Source organism: Fragaria vesca, unplaced genomic scaffold, assembly GCF_000184155.1.
Source record: "Fragaria vesca subsp. vesca unplaced genomic scaffold, FraVesHawaii_1.0 scf0513160_u, whole genome shotgun sequence".
In the NCBI taxonomy this organism is placed as follows: Eukaryota; Viridiplantae; Streptophyta; class Magnoliopsida; order Rosales; family Rosaceae; genus Fragaria; species Fragaria vesca.
Genome location: NW_004443448.1, coordinates 1,688,088 through 1,696,565, shown reverse-complemented (window position 1 = coordinate 1,696,565; position 8,478 = coordinate 1,688,088). Strand labels below are relative to the sequence as shown.

At 35.3% G+C, this 8,478-nt stretch overlaps 1 pseudogene across 1 annotated transcript; it reads right to left on the bottom strand.

Moving 5' to 3' along the window:
• Positions 1-7,043, bottom strand: LOC101300691 (annotated as a pseudogene). The gene is made up of 4 exons (XR_185527.1): positions 5,767-7,043; positions 5,593-5,643; positions 5,406-5,478; positions 1-282 (listed from the first exon to the last, which is right to left on the bottom strand). The product of XR_185527.1 is annotated as an uncharacterized LOC101300691 (transcript).
• Between the last annotated feature and the right edge of the window lie 1,435 nt (positions 7,044-8,478).

Genomic DNA, 8,478 nt, shown 5'->3' with positions numbered 1-8,478 from the left:
CAATGATACATCATGGTGACCCGATTAATCAATAAATTATGGGGAAAAATTAAGTTTGAATTAATTAATCAAGCAGTTGTAGAAGACGAAGACGTCCTAGCATAGTGCAGCACCATGACATGGTCATCTGTGGTTGTTGATGTGGAGGTGCAGGAGGACAAGTCTGGAAGTGGAAGCAAAGTGAGTGATGCTCGCTGCGTCCCTTGGACTCCATATATTATCTCTTACATGCTGCAACGTCAAGAAAGGTAGAAGCTGCTGTCCTCTACATGTTATCTCTACCTGCATATTCATATCATTTATCTCCTCAGTGTTTGAACTCGATCGTAATAATTAACGAAGCAAATCAATGGATCACTGTAAGATTACCATGTATATCATGACAGACGATACAGGAGAAAGAAACAAATTAATCAGTGATGGGATAGCTAAGCTAATTAGCTGCGACATGCATGGAAGAGAAAGTTTTTTTTTTTTTTGGGTAATAAGAGAAAGTTGATATATGATGAGTGCAGACAATGATTTCGTACGTGGCTGTTTTAATAATTGTGCATGTTAGAACAAACATTATAATGCACTTGAATCATCAACTGCTTTTCTTTTCTTTCCTTTCGCTAATCAAGCGTCCTTAATAGCCATGCAGATTCTATAAGCAAGGAAATTAATCAGAATGCAATTGGGTGTAAACCATGAAACAACAACCAATATTTTCAGATCTTCATAGCTAATTAAGAACTAGTTACTCCCAAGTCCAAAACCTTTCGACGCCTCGAACAGAGTCGAACGTCTCACTTGTACGTCATCTATGGTACATTTGCTTATATTTCTCGCCAACTGAGCTACCTTAGGAGACTTGAAGATTTTTCTTCTTTCTAATTCTCCAAGTAAATTACGATGAAGTATGTGGTGTTGAAGTCATGCTTTGTCACTAGCTCTCTTTTTTTTTTTTGGCAATGGCTTTGTCACTAGCTTAGCTTACGTCTTTCCCATGCTATATATGCTCCATATAAATCCTTGTAACGTCTACTTTACCCATAAATCTCCCTCAACTTTTGCCTGTTACTCTAACATATTCTATAAGCCCCACATCCCACACTCACGACTCCACACTATATAAACAGTTTCAATTACACAAAAGAAAAATAAAAGCATTTGTGTAATACATAATACGTAAAATTATATATATGCTTCTGGTATTATTGCGTAATAATATCGTAATTTGTGATACGAAAACAGAGTAGCTAGGGTGGCTCTCCGCCGCTAGCTCCCCACGATGTACTAAACTTCCCGGTTTCAATGATTAAGAGACCGACCCCAGCCCAGACTTTGCTGATAAGCCAAAATCATGATGCTTTGGACTTTCATTATTCTATTTTCCAGATTATACTATAATCCACAGAATAATTATACAAAAGCAAAAAAAAAATCACGTAATGGATCCAAAAAGCACGGCGACGACTATGCACTATAAATATATAATTAAGCCTTTTTCTTTTTCTTTTTTTCAAAAAGGGGCCAAAAGCCTCCTCGATCGTCTTCTTCCTCCTAACTATTCCAATCTCTCTCCAACTTCATGCACGTCTCTTTCACGTTGCTTCTGAAAACCCTAATTTCCAAAAGGTCAATGTTCCTTAATGAACAACCTTCCAGCCTTCCACCCCTATTATATTCCCTTTGCTTACTATAATAACAAACCCCAAAGGCAGTGCTGGCGAAACCCTAGTGGTTTAGCGGGTCGTTTTTATATTAAGCTAACTGGGATTATCCTTAAATATATATGTATCTTTCACGCTTTTGTTTTTGTTCTAGCTAGCTTGTTCTTTTATCCAACAACTTGGAATGTTTTCTGTCGTAGATTTACCCCCCTCATGCAATTGTTTAATTCCCAATTAAGACCTAAAGCAGCAACTTTGTATGGAAGAGGTGATGATGATGGAGATGATGATGATGTTTTAAATTCCATCCATGCATATCAGAGTGCAGCACTTAAGGTCTTGATGGGTCTTTTTTAAGCACAAACGGATGCATAAAATAGGAAAAGGAGGACAAATTACAAGGGCCTACATTAGCTGTCGATTTGGAAAACAAAGATGAAAGATATATATATATATATATATATATATATATATATATATATATATATATATATGTGGGGAGGTGCCCTATGCTAGCTCGTGTGAAACAAATCAAAATCATATGCAACAAGATTCAAGAGAGAGAGAGAGAAGGTGATTAGAGTCCTAAATTTACGCTAATTAAGATCAGAAGAGACTAATTAGTATGATCGAGAATTATAAACCAAATGATTGGGTGTTTTAGTTTGCATGCCATTGCCAGGTGTGAAGGGTACGAGTTGGCTTTCCGGACGGCATGGAATTATTTTCTTCTCCGTAGAAAAATTATGTAACCAGCAAGTGATTCACATCGATCACCCGGTTGGATCCCAAAACGAAAGATTGAAGCAATTGCCGATTAGCAAGGTTGACTTGTCGAATTCAAGGAAGGGTGTACGTGAAAATTAAACAAACATCGAGTGTTGCATAGAAAATCAAGAAGGAATGTTTAGTCTGTCACACATCCTAAATAATTGCTATATATTATCAATTTAACATGATATGCATTATCGAATATGATGACAGTTTTGATTGTGATTTAGGTATAAACATATATCTTCTGGTGCATGGTGAACACTAACTGCAGACTTTGATTCTTTCTTGTCTGTATAGCTGTTTGTTGTTAGGGAATGATTAAATACATATATATGTATATAATTGATCGCAAAACATTTGATCTATAAAATACATAGGCTACGTATATACTACAACATATAGTACATGCATGTCAGTTTTTTTCTATGTAGATGATAACTTGCATACGGTTCAGGCCAAGCGAAGACAGATTCAACTACCAGCACTACGTGTTTTCCTATATACGTAGCCAGTCAGTTTTGATGTTCTTTCTTATATATTTTGATATGTTATTCTGTTATATGTGTTCAAGTAGTAAACATCGTATATAGCTGATGGACGCATAATAATTTTATAGCTGATATAATTAATTTAGGAAGATATATAATTGTTTTCTTCTTGTGTGGGCAATGTTGCCTATGTACAGATTTCTTATTCTTACTTCTTCGTATTAGCTTATATGCTTCAGCACAAAGGGTGATTGCTACTTTGCTAGGAAACTCATTTACTAGCTAGCTTATTTAACATGAAACTAGCTTCTCACAGATCATCTGAACATGAACTGTTTACTCATTTGCTATTAGCCTCGATCATGATCCTATGATTAATGTACTTCTGTTTGGAACCTATTCACATAGGAATTGCTATATAATCATAAGCAAATCGGTTCTAAATTCTCCCTAGCTAGCTGCTTGGAATTAATTTATATATACCTAAAGATATACACGGATCATTATGCATTTTCTACATTTACTTACAAAAATATATAGTATGCTGACTTTAAAGCTAATTAATCGTGATTTAAGCCTTCACGAAACATATATATCTACATAAACATCTGTAATTTTTCTACGCATTAGTTGCAGTAATCACTTCAATATATATACATGTGTGTGTGTATAAATTGTTAATCAAACCATTTATTTTATTTTTTTCCCAATTTATTGTCTTATACTAAGTACGTACACAAAACACATAAGTCATATTCTAACCTACACATTGTAAAATTGATAAAGAGGTAAGAAAACCATGACTTCATAGTGCAAAGCTCAATAGATATCACTTTAAACATGAATTATATGTTTTAGATCTTTTGTTATTACTTGGGCACAATTATTAGAGAACAGATAGTGGTATTTCATGATGAGGTGTGTATCAGAAGAATTGATAAAATGATGGTGCCGCAATAACATGCAGCGTACTGATCTTGCAGACCTCTAAATTATATCCAATACACGTTCAATTAAAAGTGATTAATTCCTCTTTACATGTTAATTAAAATCTCAAATACTACCCTCTTGCATACATAAACATGAATTTTTAGGGATAGACCCACACCATAGATCTGTTTTTTAATGGGTTTTTATGGCTGAGATTAAAACAAAAATCTTAACATTTATGTCAAACCTATATCGTTCAAAATCATTAAAAATAAATCAAACATTTGACTGACTTAACGATCACCAAAATTTCTGAAAATTTACAGAAGTGATCTACTCATATACACCTACAAACTGAACGGTGGAGATGTGATTTTGTGATCGGGAAGTTTGTCAAATACCCTATCCCTATAAATAAATAAAAAAATAGATACCTCCATTGGTAAGGGTACTATATATATATATATATATATATATATATATATAGTAGAAAATAACCAAATTTGGTCATATGAATTATAACCTCTAATGTTTATTGAAAAGCTAAGTCTAAAACAGGTGTACGGTTCTATTTCTTAAAAAGAATATATTAGGAAAAACATGCATAATCTAGTATACTTCAAACATCATCTAGGACAATATGTCAATTTCTAACACCCCAAAAATCATCTAGCTAGAAAGAGTAGAGGATTTGGTAACAAGGTATAAACTCGATCAAAACAGCAGCTATATATATATTACCAAATTATACGTACTATAACCCATTTCATCCTTAAAAGTTAAAATTTACACACACACACATATGAATGTGCTTGTAATTAACAGATTTTTCTGAAGTGGGGTATGGATAAATATTATGCTTGTAGTTTAAATTTCGTATAGGTTCTATTAGCGGTATTTCTTTCACAATGTCTTTCTCGCAGTACTGGTGCTTCTATTTTCAGTAATATGTTTCTTTTTTATTTTTGAATTTTTGATTGTGCTCTTTTAATTAACCTGCTTTCTATGCATGCAGGTATTGCCAGTTCAATGAATGTTACTTTCATTGATGTTTAAACCCGAAACAGGAAACCCCTTTTATGCAGAGAGGGAAAGGCCATTCATTTCTCTACCATCGATTTTGTGTTTCAGGGAAAGGGTGGTAGGTAAACATCTCAGTGTATGTTATCTACCAATATTCCAACTTAATTTGCAATTAAGAATTGCGATCCATCACTTAACTAACTAAAAACAAGCTCATCCCATAGGGAAAGACACACATGAACATAATACAAAACTAAAGAGAGGAATACACCAGTGCCAGGAAATGTACTCACCACCTAAAATGGTTTTCAACAGAAGAAACAAACACTACTAGAGTGACACCCATTTCAGTTCTGCTGTTTCTATCACGTCTCTAACACCAACCAGGCTACATTACTCAACGAAAACCACAGCATGATTTTTTTTTCTTTTTCTGTTATTGTGTTCTTAAGGTGGTCATTCAAAGGTAACCGTTAATTAATCCACTACATCCGTAAGCAATTTATTCAGAAAGAGGAAGTTATGAGGATTGTACCTCTGATTCGCTGTCAAGTCTTAGCTTGTTAACCAGATACTTCTTTATCAATCGAACTGTCATCCTTCCATCTCTAAATTTTCAAAGAAAGAAAGTAATGTAATTCATAAGTACAAGGAAAGTTTTTTCTTTTAAAAATTTTTTAGATTCAATAACTAGATGGAGGCTACAAAGATGGAAATGTTACTTGATTCTGAGGTAGCTTTTAGGTATCTGGGGCAAGAACGGCTCTTTTTCTCTGCATTCATGAAAATTAATACTGGCTAGAGTTCATAACGAAGAAACTAATCAAGGGGCAGAAGAAGAAATAAAAGGAAAAAATAAAAATAAAACAATGGGGTCGGTTATGATGAATACTTACTGATTTTGTGAGGCTTGTAGCATAAACCAGATGCCGGACTGGGGACGCCTCGGAGGATCAACAACTCTGAAATCTAAGCTCGGGGCAGCACCACCACCATGATGAAGATGATGATGTTGAAGTTGAAATGGGCGTGCAAAATAGGAGGTGGAGGAGGATGGTCCCAGTTGAATAAAAGAAGACGAAGAGGTAGAAGTAGAAGCACTACTATTCCCTATATGATTATTATGATGATGAGGGATCAATGGCCTAAATCCCCAGTTAACCTCCTGGTGCTGGTGTTGATGAAAGCTCGGCGGCATAGAACTACTCATTCCCATTCCCATTCCGAAACCCGGGTGTTGAAAATATAAATTAGACGTAGTGCTCATGCCGAAATTAGGAACACGAATTTGATGATGATGATGATGATCGGGAACATGAAACATGGGAGTCATAGAAGACCTGGCAGCACCTTGTTGCAACTGAAACTGCCGTGATGATGAAGACGACGGCGACGAAATATTTGCTGATAACAGATCAAGCTCAATCAATCCCGATGCCGATGATGAACCCCTTAACGAGCTCCTTCTTTCCGGAGCTTGGACGTCTGCACCCGTAGCGGTGTGGCCGCCTATACTCAATTGGAGCCATCTTTCGTCTCTCTGATCTTCATCTACGTGAGCTTTAGAACTTGATCCCGCTTCGGCTTCAGCTTCGTTGTTAAGACTGTTAGTTCTTGATTCATCTTCTGCCATTGGACCATTAACCACTACTAGATCGGAAGATGCTAATAAGTAAGATTGATCAGTAATAGTATTATTATAACTATACTGATCATAACCACCTTCCTCTACTTGATTCATAAGAAGACCACCAAAGCTCTCGTCGTCCGGCGCCGTATTGTTGTAATAATTGGCACCGCAGCCACCATAACCACCGTAGAGATGAGGGTGTTGTTGTTGTTGTCTGGATAAGTTTTGATGATGTGCAGAAGGAACCATGGTCATTTCGTCGACCCGTATTGACTGTAGTAGTTCTGCTTGGTAGTCTCAACTAGTTGATGAGCCATGGATTTATAATAAAGAAACTAAATCTTGCAGAGTGATCTGGATTCTGGTGTTTATATGGGGAAGTGGGATCTCCTAATATTGGTGCCATAGGAATGCTAATGATCCAGGGGATGAGCGGCCGAGAAAGACTACTAGAGAGACACCCATTAACGTCAGGGAGAAGAAGAATTTATGTTTCATCGTCCACAAGGAGAAGAACAAACCTTGCAAATCTCACTTTCCATTAATTCTATTTGTTTGGAAGCTTGTGGAGAGATAGATGAAATAGTTGCAGAGGGAGAGAGGGAGAGAGAGAAAGAGAGGGAAGAGATGGTGGTCAGTCAGTTTTATACATATTATATCCATGAATTGGGATATTTATATTGTTCTTCAATTAAATATTTCTGCTCAAGGAGAGGTCCAAACAGCGTTCTGTATTTTTCTTTTATTGACTTTATTAACAAGAAATATACGTTCCATCTGTATTCTTTGTTTTTTTTTTTTTGGATAATTTCCATCTGTATTCGCATGTATAAAGAATAAGTGCTTGGGATCGAGCTCATCAAGACTATTATATCACTCATCAACTGCTGTCGCATCTTTTAATCTTTATTGTAAGGAAAGAACTCTTCAGTCTGTTATCTTCCAAACAATTTGATTTGTTTTATCTATATATCACACTAATCACAGTACAAATGTTGTCGCATCTTTTAATTTGTAGCAGAAATTATAAGTATATAAGATCCAAGTAATGAAAGCTTATTTGGTTGGAAGTAGTACGTATGTTCCTCTATTGTGCTTCATTTTCTATGAGCATATACCAACTTTGAAGAAACCAAACATGCATTCCTTTATTGTGTTGGTTATATGTATATGATTTTACATGAAAGTAAATTCAGTTGGATCTTGATGTAATAATAACTTGTATATAAGAAAATAGTATTTACTTCATTCTATCTATTTGATCATTAATAAGACTACAAATACAAAGTATCTTTGTGAAAAAGTGAATTGGAAACTGTTAGATTACATACTATAGCTTAGCAATCTGCACACATATGGGTTTTTCATTTTTCTAAGTTTTTTGCACACATATGTTAGTGCATGAGCGAGACTTCGCCTTACATATTCCAAAGTGAAAAATTGACAAAACAGATCCCTCTCTCCTTTTGATATATCTCTAAAAGATCCCTTTTTAGGACTAACAGTAGTACTGGATTTATATTAGGACCCATATAATAGTAAATTAATGTACAAATATATGCTTTTGATCGAATAATTGAATTTGGTGTTCCATCACAATCCATATATAAGACATATTTATTATGTTGGAGAAGAAGAGCAAGGATCCGCTAAGCATATATATTTGGATCAGTCTTCGATCTTAATTAATCGTATTGAGAATATTTTCTGCAATTAGTTCATGACATGCAGGAAACTCACACCCAGATCGATCAAATATATGTCATGGCCCATGGAATTGTCTTGGTGACAATTGTCTAGACTAGCTCAGAGACTCGGTTTATTTTAGACAAAACAATTAAGCTGTAGTTAGTTTTGTTTCTGTTTATAAGCCCTGAAGCAATTAAGTAAGCTAGCTGAAATGCTTGCTTGCCTGAAATTCAGAAAGGGGAGTGGCAGGGCATAATGACATTACCTGTCTGTGTCTGAGTGTCTCTGA